Raw genomic sequence first — 9,892 nt, 5'->3', positions numbered from 1 at the left:
TCCGTAAATTTTTCATTTCTGTTCTTTCAGGCTAAGGAGACGTAAACTTAACATCTCTGCTTTCGTTTATATTAAAGTTTGTGCCAGTTTAAACGAATTTTAATAATAAATATTTTCTAAAAGAGTAAAAGAATGCAATATAAGAAAATAAATTAATAGTAAAACATTCTGAGAGGGTATAATACACAAAGTATGAGTTAAATGCTAGTAGTGATTTGATTTATTGAACTGAAACTTCTTTACGCGCTATGGGAGCAGAAATTGAGGCCCGTAACACACGAGACGCGAGAGGAAAAGTGGTAACGATCCTGGAGCGTCTTAACTCGAGGCCCTATGTGAGCTGGGGGCTGAAACTCAGAACGTACTGTACTCTTTGAGCCCCATTTTCATGATATTTTGACGACGTTTCGTGCACTACGAAACCCCATCATCAATGAATCAAATAAAAAAATCGTCATATTTAAATGAAATTTGGCATATCGATAGATTGGACCAAGGCCAAGTTGACCGTGTACGACACGTGTCACTGTGACAGTGAGGTTTGGCATAAGAAACGTCAAAAATTGATGTCGTCTGATTGCGACCAAATTTGATGCGTAGGCTATGTGAGCGACGGTGCACACAGTCACCTGCAACGTTAGGTACGACGTCTTTTATTGTAAGCAATTTATTCAAACTAGGTTTATTTGACACAAATGATGAGTACTCTCATTGTACTAAATGATGATGTTCTTAGTCCCACGTTTATGAAAAAAAAATCTTATAAATAATAATAATGTTGGAGCTGTGTTCCATCTAAGCAAATAATAAGTTATAGTATGAAAACGGTGTAAGTATTAAATAAATTCCTGTGATAAAAAAAAATTGAAATAACATTAGAACAAGATTCCTACAATATAAGCCTAATATAAGATAAAAATGTTTTTCTTTAATGAAAAAGAAACATTAATGTTATATTTAATTAAAAAAAAAACTTAAGATACTATAAATTTACTTTAGGACAAAAAAATGCATAGATCGTAACTACTCTGATTCAGGAGAATCACTGCTGACAGAATCTTCCAAATCTATAGTATCCAAATCACAGGTAGATGAACTATCCTCACATATAAGATATTTCTGTACATCATTTTCTAATATGTTACTTTTTCGCGTTGTTACTGTTCATTTTGTCGGTATGAGGGGTTCGGATGTTAATAGTTACCTCTTTAAGAGACCACATTCATATATTATTTTTTTCTTTTCTTGGGTATGAGATTTTATAATAAATTGAAAGATGGATACTTTTTTTATGCGACGTTTCGCTCCAACATAGTGGACTTTTTCAGGCACAAGTGGTGTCTCATTTGACTGGAAGGTTTATCAATATCTAATAAGAACATATTTTTTGACATACAAATAATTTTGAGTTCTTGTCCTTATGATCAAGCCAAGTATTAGCCAGATCGGCATTGCTTATCAATTTTACTCCATCTGAAAAGTATTATAAAATAAAGTTCGTCGCAAGCAGACGCAGATGAACTATACAAAAATTAAAAGTGTATGAATATGGCAACAAAAATATTCAATAAATACGATATGTTTTGATATGTTTTTTTTAAATGCCTTTTTGAAGTTTGAAAACGTAAAATTTTTATACCCATTTAAGAATCATCTTAAAAAATAAATAAAAACTAAACAATCACGAACTTGTTTAGTAATAAATTTAAAGTACATACCTTGTTTAACAATATCCATAGTGGCTTTCAATTAAGTACGTACCCGTTTAACTCCATAATATACAGAACTACTATGAATGTTATTCTTTTCACTGATGAGATAATGATCGCAAAATTTATTTTTAGTGAAAATATTTGCTAACAAAAACGCTGCATATGAAAAATAATATACAGGATGGTTGAACATTGCTATAAGTATAAAATTATATATTCAGATGTTAGTAAATTTTAACTTATTTTTTGATTTTTGTCCATGGGACGAAGCACTGTGCGACGTTTCGTTGATATCTTCATCAGAGTGGGACTAACGATTTGATATTGAAGAAAAATGTGGGTCAATTTCGGTTGCAGGTAATTGGAGACGTGCTACAGTATGACGCCTCGACATTTCGAACCGATGCCTCTAAATGCACATATTGCACACACAATTTTTTATTTTTGGTGTCTTTATTTGTGTTTTACGAGGAAAACAAACGGCCTTAGCGTAAACCTTTCAAATAATATATTATTTTCAAAGAGAATCAGATTTAAATAGATATAAAATGTTTGAGTGGATGAACTAAACCAAACAAAATTTTAATATTGATTTTCTCTTTTCTCTTAATTACATAAAAGATTTTTATGCTCTTCTCCATATATAAAGTTTTTAATTACTCAACCTCGGGCCGTTTTATAAACGAACGAAATTCCTTTTCCCCGGTTTTAATTTAATCCAGCAAATAATGCGTTACGCTAAATTAGTTTTAAACTCGTTACACGTTATTTGGACATAAGCGGAGATGTGCACAATAAGAAAAAAGAGCTGTATAGTGGAGAAAAGGTGCTGCTGAAAACGCAAAAATAAAACAAAGAACGGTAATAGAATTTAACAAAGATTCAATTTTAGAAAAGGCTGGGTGAACAGAAAAATTCAAACCCAAGTAGCATTTTAGAGCAAAATAAAACCACAATACATCAAAATGGTGTATTGTGGTGATTTAGCGTTTTATTTTGCTATGTAACACCAAAGATTCCAAACCTCAACTGTAATGGGTGAACAGAAATATACAAACCCAAGTAGCATTTTTTAGACACAAAATCGAAACAAAATCTCTGCTGAGAAACATTGCGAAACAGTTTCGTCACATTTTTGATACATATGTTTCGTAACATAAATCACTTTTTGTTTCGAAACATTTTTAAAAAATATGGCTTCGCTACGTAAGCTAGAACAATAAAGATCTTAATGTTACAAATTATTGGAAACTTTTAAGAAACAGACGTGGCTCACATTTACAGTATTTGTACCCGTTTTGTGTCTGAAAAGTTTTCATAATTTATTTGCAGGCAAAAATTGTTAAAATGGCTATTTGATATGCTGTCAAATATGAGAACACAACCTTACTTTATTGCTTTGTTTTGTTTTGCAGTTTTGCATTTAAGCATTCTTCAAGTTTTTATAGTACTATAATTAAAAAAGCAGAAGGAAGGACATATTATGGTGAGTACAAATACAGATATTTTTTTCTCATGCGATTTTATAATTATTTATTATACGTATTACAGAGATGATTTGTTTTATGAATAAATGTAATAACAGCCACTACCCAAACCCAATTGGAGACCGAAGAAAAATGTTACCAGCAAACGTTTTCTTTTTTCTTTTTTTCCACAATGGAATACATGTTTTTATGTTTTAATTGTGTTATAATAAGTAAATAAAAATATTATTTATTATTTGGACCAGAATTTTGATGGGCGTTGTTGACAAGTGACTAGTTCGAAATTTCTACACAGGTCTAAATCAAAACATTTTGGTAACAAGGTTTCCATTTATTGAAGATTAATTTTAGTAACATGGGTTTCTCTCTTTTTAGACACAAATATGATATAATGTAGATGATTTGTGTCCGACTCCATGTCAAAAACTAAAATAATGAATTAAAATTTCGCCATGTTGACTAGTGATAGCGTTTTTAACTAAAAATATATATTTTTATCGGCTGTTGAGCTTTTAAACTCATAAGAACGCGTTCTACTTACATTGATTTATATATGTTTATTTTCAGAACAAGATATAATAAATAAGAATCTATATTTCAAGCAAAAATATATTTTGTAGCAACAAATAATAATATATAGAGAGGCCATTAAAAATATAAAAGTACATTATTAAATTAAACGATCAATTTGCTTTTGCCAGACATTTTTATGAGAAAACCTAAAAACAAAGATTTTAAGACAAGAAAATTATTGCGGAGGTCGACTTTGTTGATGGCTCTTTTCATTTTGAAATCCACACAGATATAGACTATTTTAGTTTGGTATTTTGTTTCTCCACATTTGGAAACCGTGACTGCTGAAAACGGGAATATTTTGGACAAAAATTGCAGAAAATATTTTCTCTAATAGTTTTGATCCCGCATCGAAACATTTCAGAAAATGCCTAGTGCTACCACATTGAAAACACATGAAATAAAGCCATATAAAATATATAGGTTTCGAAAATGTTTCCTATTTGTGGCATACCGTTTCCATTTTGTGTCAAGAAACAGACACAATTATTAGAAACATTACCTAAAATGTGTCCAAAAATGCTACTTGGGAAACTACTGGGTTAGACTGAAACAGAAACAGTGGCTTTTTAGTGATAAGCAGATATATCGAATTAAAAAAGACAACGTTTGGAGGTATATCTCTTCCTCGTCTTTAGAAGCAGATCGAGATGGGAAGAAGAAGGAAGAGAGTGTCAAAATTAATAAATTTGCAGATAGTATTAACAGAGATAATGGCCCAATTCCTTCCAATCCTTTGGTCCTATTAATCTAGTTTCGGTAATTAATTGCTACGCTCGGTTTTGAAATCTCAATTTGTTGATATTAGTTTAGTTTTAATCATCTGTTGATAATGCGGGGTAAGCGAACGGTAAGCGAAACGTGCGTCCAGTGCAAAAGTAAAGTGTTTTGATGTATTGTGGTGAATTAGTGTTTTATTTTGCTGTTGTAACACTAAAGATTCCAACCCTCAACTGTAACTCAATTAATTTTTAATATAAATCATTTAGGATTAGCTTTAACTTTTTTGGGCTTTAATAGTAAATATAAATTCTGAATAATAAATAAAGAACTGCATTTCCGAAGTAACGCCTGAAAGGCAACCGGAAAAGAAATATGGCGGTTCATAATTCAGGGGCTTTCTTAGACCGGAAAAGTGTCCGTGGAAGACGAATGCCGCAGCTTTGTAACCTAAGAAAGTGGCAAGGATGTATTCCCAGTCAATTATTGAGACCGGCGGTTTGAAAATTGAGAGCGGTCATTATTATTGTACGGTTTTGTAAGGGGAGTGCGGTCGAAAAGACTGATGTCGTTTCATAAATTAATTTCCACTCTTGTACCGAAAATTTCGCGTGGGTTTTAATATTTTGTTATAAAATATTAGTAAAGAAGTTTATAGTCTGCAATTTATGTAAACTGTTATTTGTTCGAAAAACGTCCATGAATTCTAATTTCTAAAAGCGTAAACAACAAAGAATTAAAGAAATAAATTAAAAAATACTTCAATGTCAGTGGTAAATTTAATTTTCGAGCAACATCGCGGGTCATCAGCTTATAAAATAATATAGCATAGACTTAAATCTGATTTTAATTTAAATTGTTAAGGGGTAATTTTCCAATTTAAAGTTACCGATAATGTGAAAAGAAAAGAAAATAATATTAATTAAAAACAGTATCAACTTTACCTAACCGAGGCATTGCATGTCAAGCGGTCATTACCATTTGCAGGATCTATTTGGTTGATTCGATAACATTATGCTTATAGTTACCTCTAAATTCTAACGGGTAGGTACAATTACCTTTAAAATAGGGCATTAGTTTTGTGTTGTATGCAGACAGAAACTCTACTGTAAATATACAGAATGAGCTATAATAATTTGGACAATAGTTATGAAACGAAATGGTCGAATCCCTTTGTAGATTTTGTCATTGAGTGCGACAACCTGGCAAATCGACGGTTCTTTGTATTTGGTAATCATAGACCATTGACAAACATTTATATGAGGGTTCAGTGCCACAAGCGTTGGGCGCCAAGAATGGCCGCGTCCTTTTCTAATTTAAAGTTCAATAAAACACAAGTTTACTTAATTAGGATGAGTTGCATAGAGGCCACTAGCTTTTAATTTTAACAGGGTGGTCGGGGTTCAAAGATCTTAATAAAAGGGCGCCACGAGATTATACTCTATGAACTCGGCATAAAAGATGTTACTATTAAGTAGACTTCAACACTAACCTCGAACTGTTGAGTGTAACTACCATAAACTTCAAATCTCACTATAATTATTTGAACTTAAGTGACTAACTTAACTATGATACTAGACTGTAAATAATACTACTAAAAATATTTAAGCAATTTATGAAAATATCAAAATGTTAATATATATAAAGAAATGAATGAAATGTAAGAGAAATGGAATGTGTTAAGAAATTTAAATCGAAAGGTTGGAAGATAAAATAGAATTTAAATCAAATGAAATAACTAAACGTAGGGCGTCAAAAAAAAACCCTTATCTAATTTAATACTAGATACAATCCCAGGGCGGTTTATACCCATAAATAAAATCTAAAATTATACTAATATCTAAACGATCTTACTCTACAGTCTTGAAATTACTCAGAAGTTCCTCCGGCTGAGCTACGGTGTATAGCTATGGGGTGGCTACAGCACGGTACAGCAGCTCGGTGTACTGTCACTGGAGCCCGTCAGCAAATGTACAGGCAGATGTAGGACTTCAAAAGGTGAACATAAAAACCGTAAATAACATTGGTTATCTTAGAAAAGAGCCTCGATTACAGAACAAGGACTAGCACAACGTGTAGGAGTTAATAAAGGTAATAAAGAAGGACTAATCAAATCTGAACTTTACCTCAACGAGGGTTTATGATGTCCAACGGGTACCTCTACACGGACAACAGGAACGGATGGAATTCTGGACTGTTCTGTACTACGGTCTGGATCGGTCTTCTTGCTCTACAATTACGAACAACCAAATAAGATTTAAGAAAGATAACACTCAACTAATCTTTCTACACCACGTGGGCGTGGAAAAGTCGAAAACCAGACAACAATATGAACAAAAATCAGTTGAGCATTGACTTAGAATAGGCAGAAGAATTATAGCATACCTTGGAACTATTCGGGGACTTCTTGGGCACGTGGAATCGGAATATCGGTTGGAAAATTTGGCTATTTTAATCCCATTGCGGAAATTGGTCGGCGGTCCATACAAATCAACAAAATCCAACCACGTCTCTGACCAAAGGTATTTCGGAAGCCTTAATCCTTCTTTACGAACACCTGCTATTCACCAACAGCGAATGCTGCACGAAACGGCAGCCAGTTCTTCACGACGATATTCTGACGGTGTATACACAAGAAGTGATGCAAAGATTCGATTTCCTTCACAAAATCAGATTTCAACCAGAAATCTACCTCCAGGATATAGATAGAGAACTATATATCTTGACTAGTCCAACTCACAAAAAGGCATAAATAAAAAACGATGTTCTAGAATATTTTTAACAGCCATATTTCATATCCGGTCAATGAACGAACTTAACTCACAAATTCCCACAATTAAATGAACGAATTGCACACTGCGATCCACATTAAAAATAAACAATTTAACTACGAAATTTTATCGGATAATTATAAAATTTCAATAACCAAAACAAAGGATAAATAAACCCAAAAACATCTGACTTAATCTGACAAAAGATAAAGAGAGGTCGACAAGTGATGACCAAAGATAAAGAGAGGTCGACAAAAATTCTAGTGCTGGGCCAGTGACAATATTGTGGAGCTGTTGTAAAATTTAGCATAATTGCATAATTGTAAAATTTAAATAAAATAAAATTTAACAATAAAATTATAGTAAACATGATGAAAAATAATAGCTATTTGCGATATTTTATGAGCTAGCACACAGAGGTCGTTGGGAGGAGATTTGACTGTTACATCAGTCGTTAAATGACTAGACCTTTTCAAAAGGATAGGATTGGAGAATGTATTCTAGAGATCAGAATGAGTACAACAAAATATCTGAAAATGTCATTTTTTTTCAAGGCATTTTTTGTCTACCATGTTATTTCATGATATTTGCGTTTAAAGATTACAATACATCAATTTTAGTATTACTGAAATTTGAATGAATGTATTAAAACAACTGACAATATAGTTACATACCAGATTATATGCTCTAAAAATTTACAAGATACATATATGTTCAAAGTCAGAGCTGAAGTGTCAGGTTTCCGAGAGCTATAAATACTTCAAAAATGTTTTCTCTATTATTTAGCTGTATTTTCACCCAACTGACTGCACTAACTGGACCAGGACCGTTCTGTTTCTCAAGTGGATACCAACTTCAAGCACAATTCGAGAACTTGGAAGACTGCAACCATAAACTGTAACCTCCTGGAATAGAAATCCAGGAGGTTTAAGCAAGAACAGTCTTCGTGATGTCACGGGATTTTTAACAAGACATGGTCTCCTCAGGATGAATCTAAATTTATCAGATTGAATTTAAGAAACAATGGTGAATGCAGATAGTGTGGGGAAAATGGGGAAAGACCAGGACACCTCATCACTGAATACGCCGAGATGACATCCATTCGTGCCATAAACTTTGGTACGACTGATATGGGAAATGGAGAACTAACCTCTGTAAAACCGTCTCAGATACTGGCTTTGGTAAAAGCCCTGACACTGTATGATGAGTTATAACTCAAGAAAATGGGACACAATCTACAATCACCCAACTAAAGTTTGATGTACTATTTTTTCTACATACTTTATATTAAAAAATCTACATAAAAAAACTACAAATTAGTCAATTACAAGCATAGATTTTCTTTAAAATTATCATCATCTCAATATTTTATTTAAGTGAGTATTTATTATACCGTACTTGTCTCCCTTTCCAATTAAGAAATAAAATATGTCCCTCTGTCCGAAGCAATTAGTTCGACGTTAGCCAAATATTGACTATTCGAAAATAAAAGCACTCTCTCTCTCTCTCTGGATAGCGGAATTGATCTGTGCACAAATTTACCCCACGTCGCTTTTTAGAGGGTGAAAAATTCTCGGTTTACCTGATACGCTTTCGTAGGCCACTCTTCGATTTGTTAAATTGTTGGGGATGCGATGAATCGGAAGATTAAACGAACGACGGGCATTCGAAAAATTTCCTTAATTGACCGTTATTTCACGGACAATTTGATAAACAATGGTACAGTCTGTTTGTGATATACTGTAAAAAATATAATGGAAATAAAATATAATAATTAATAAAAAGGGTAAAAATAAGATTTCAGGTTTGTAGATAGATATTTAGATTATATTAGAGGGAGTATCCTTGAGTTATAACTCATCAATTTCTTAACTGGGGCCATAAAAACCACTCCTACAAATGCGATGGAAGTCTTGTTGAACTTACCACCACTACATATTTTCATATAAGGCGAAGCCAGATCTGTCATGTACAGGTTAATTCACGGTCAGCAGCACATAAGCCAAACGCATATTGCTGCTAACCAGAAGCTAATCGAAGAGCTAAAAGCAGACAAAGTATTGGGATTACCAATTGATGCAACAGCTACTAGGTATAGCTTCAACAACAAATTTAATATAACCATACCAGGAAGGGAAGACTGGAGTAAAGGTGTACCCATTCAAGCTGAGGCAACCTGGTATACAGACGGCTCAAAAACGTCAGAAGGCGTAGGAGCTGGGATAGTACGGCCGAAACAAGGGAGATCCTTCCACGTAAGCCTATCTAAGGATGTCACAATTTTCCAGGCAGAAATAACGGCAATCTACTGTTGGGTAGAAGAAATAATAAGGCAACACAGAACAAATAGTTCTGTGGCCATCTTTACAGACAGCCAAGCGGCGCTAAAGGCACTCGGCTCCGCGGAGGTCAATTCTAGACTAGTGTGGGACTGTCTGCGTGCTCTGAATACTTTGGGCGGACGTAGCACTGTTACGTTGGCCTGGGTGTCAGGGCACGAGGGTCACAAGGGTAACGAAAAGGCAGATGAAAGGGCCAAGCAAGGCTCATCAATGCCATTCATAGGCCCAGAACCCTTCTGCGGCGTTGCAAAGGCGTTCACGAGAATGGCCACGGAACGATGGGTGGC

The sequence above is a fragment of the Sitophilus oryzae genome, unplaced genomic scaffold (genome assembly GCF_002938485.1).
Source record: "Sitophilus oryzae breed Bouriz unplaced genomic scaffold, Soryzae_2.0 scaffold_1667_pilon_pilon, whole genome shotgun sequence".
Classification (NCBI taxonomy): Eukaryota; Metazoa; Arthropoda; class Insecta; order Coleoptera; family Curculionidae; genus Sitophilus; species Sitophilus oryzae.
Note: the sequence above shows the minus strand (reverse complement) of the source record.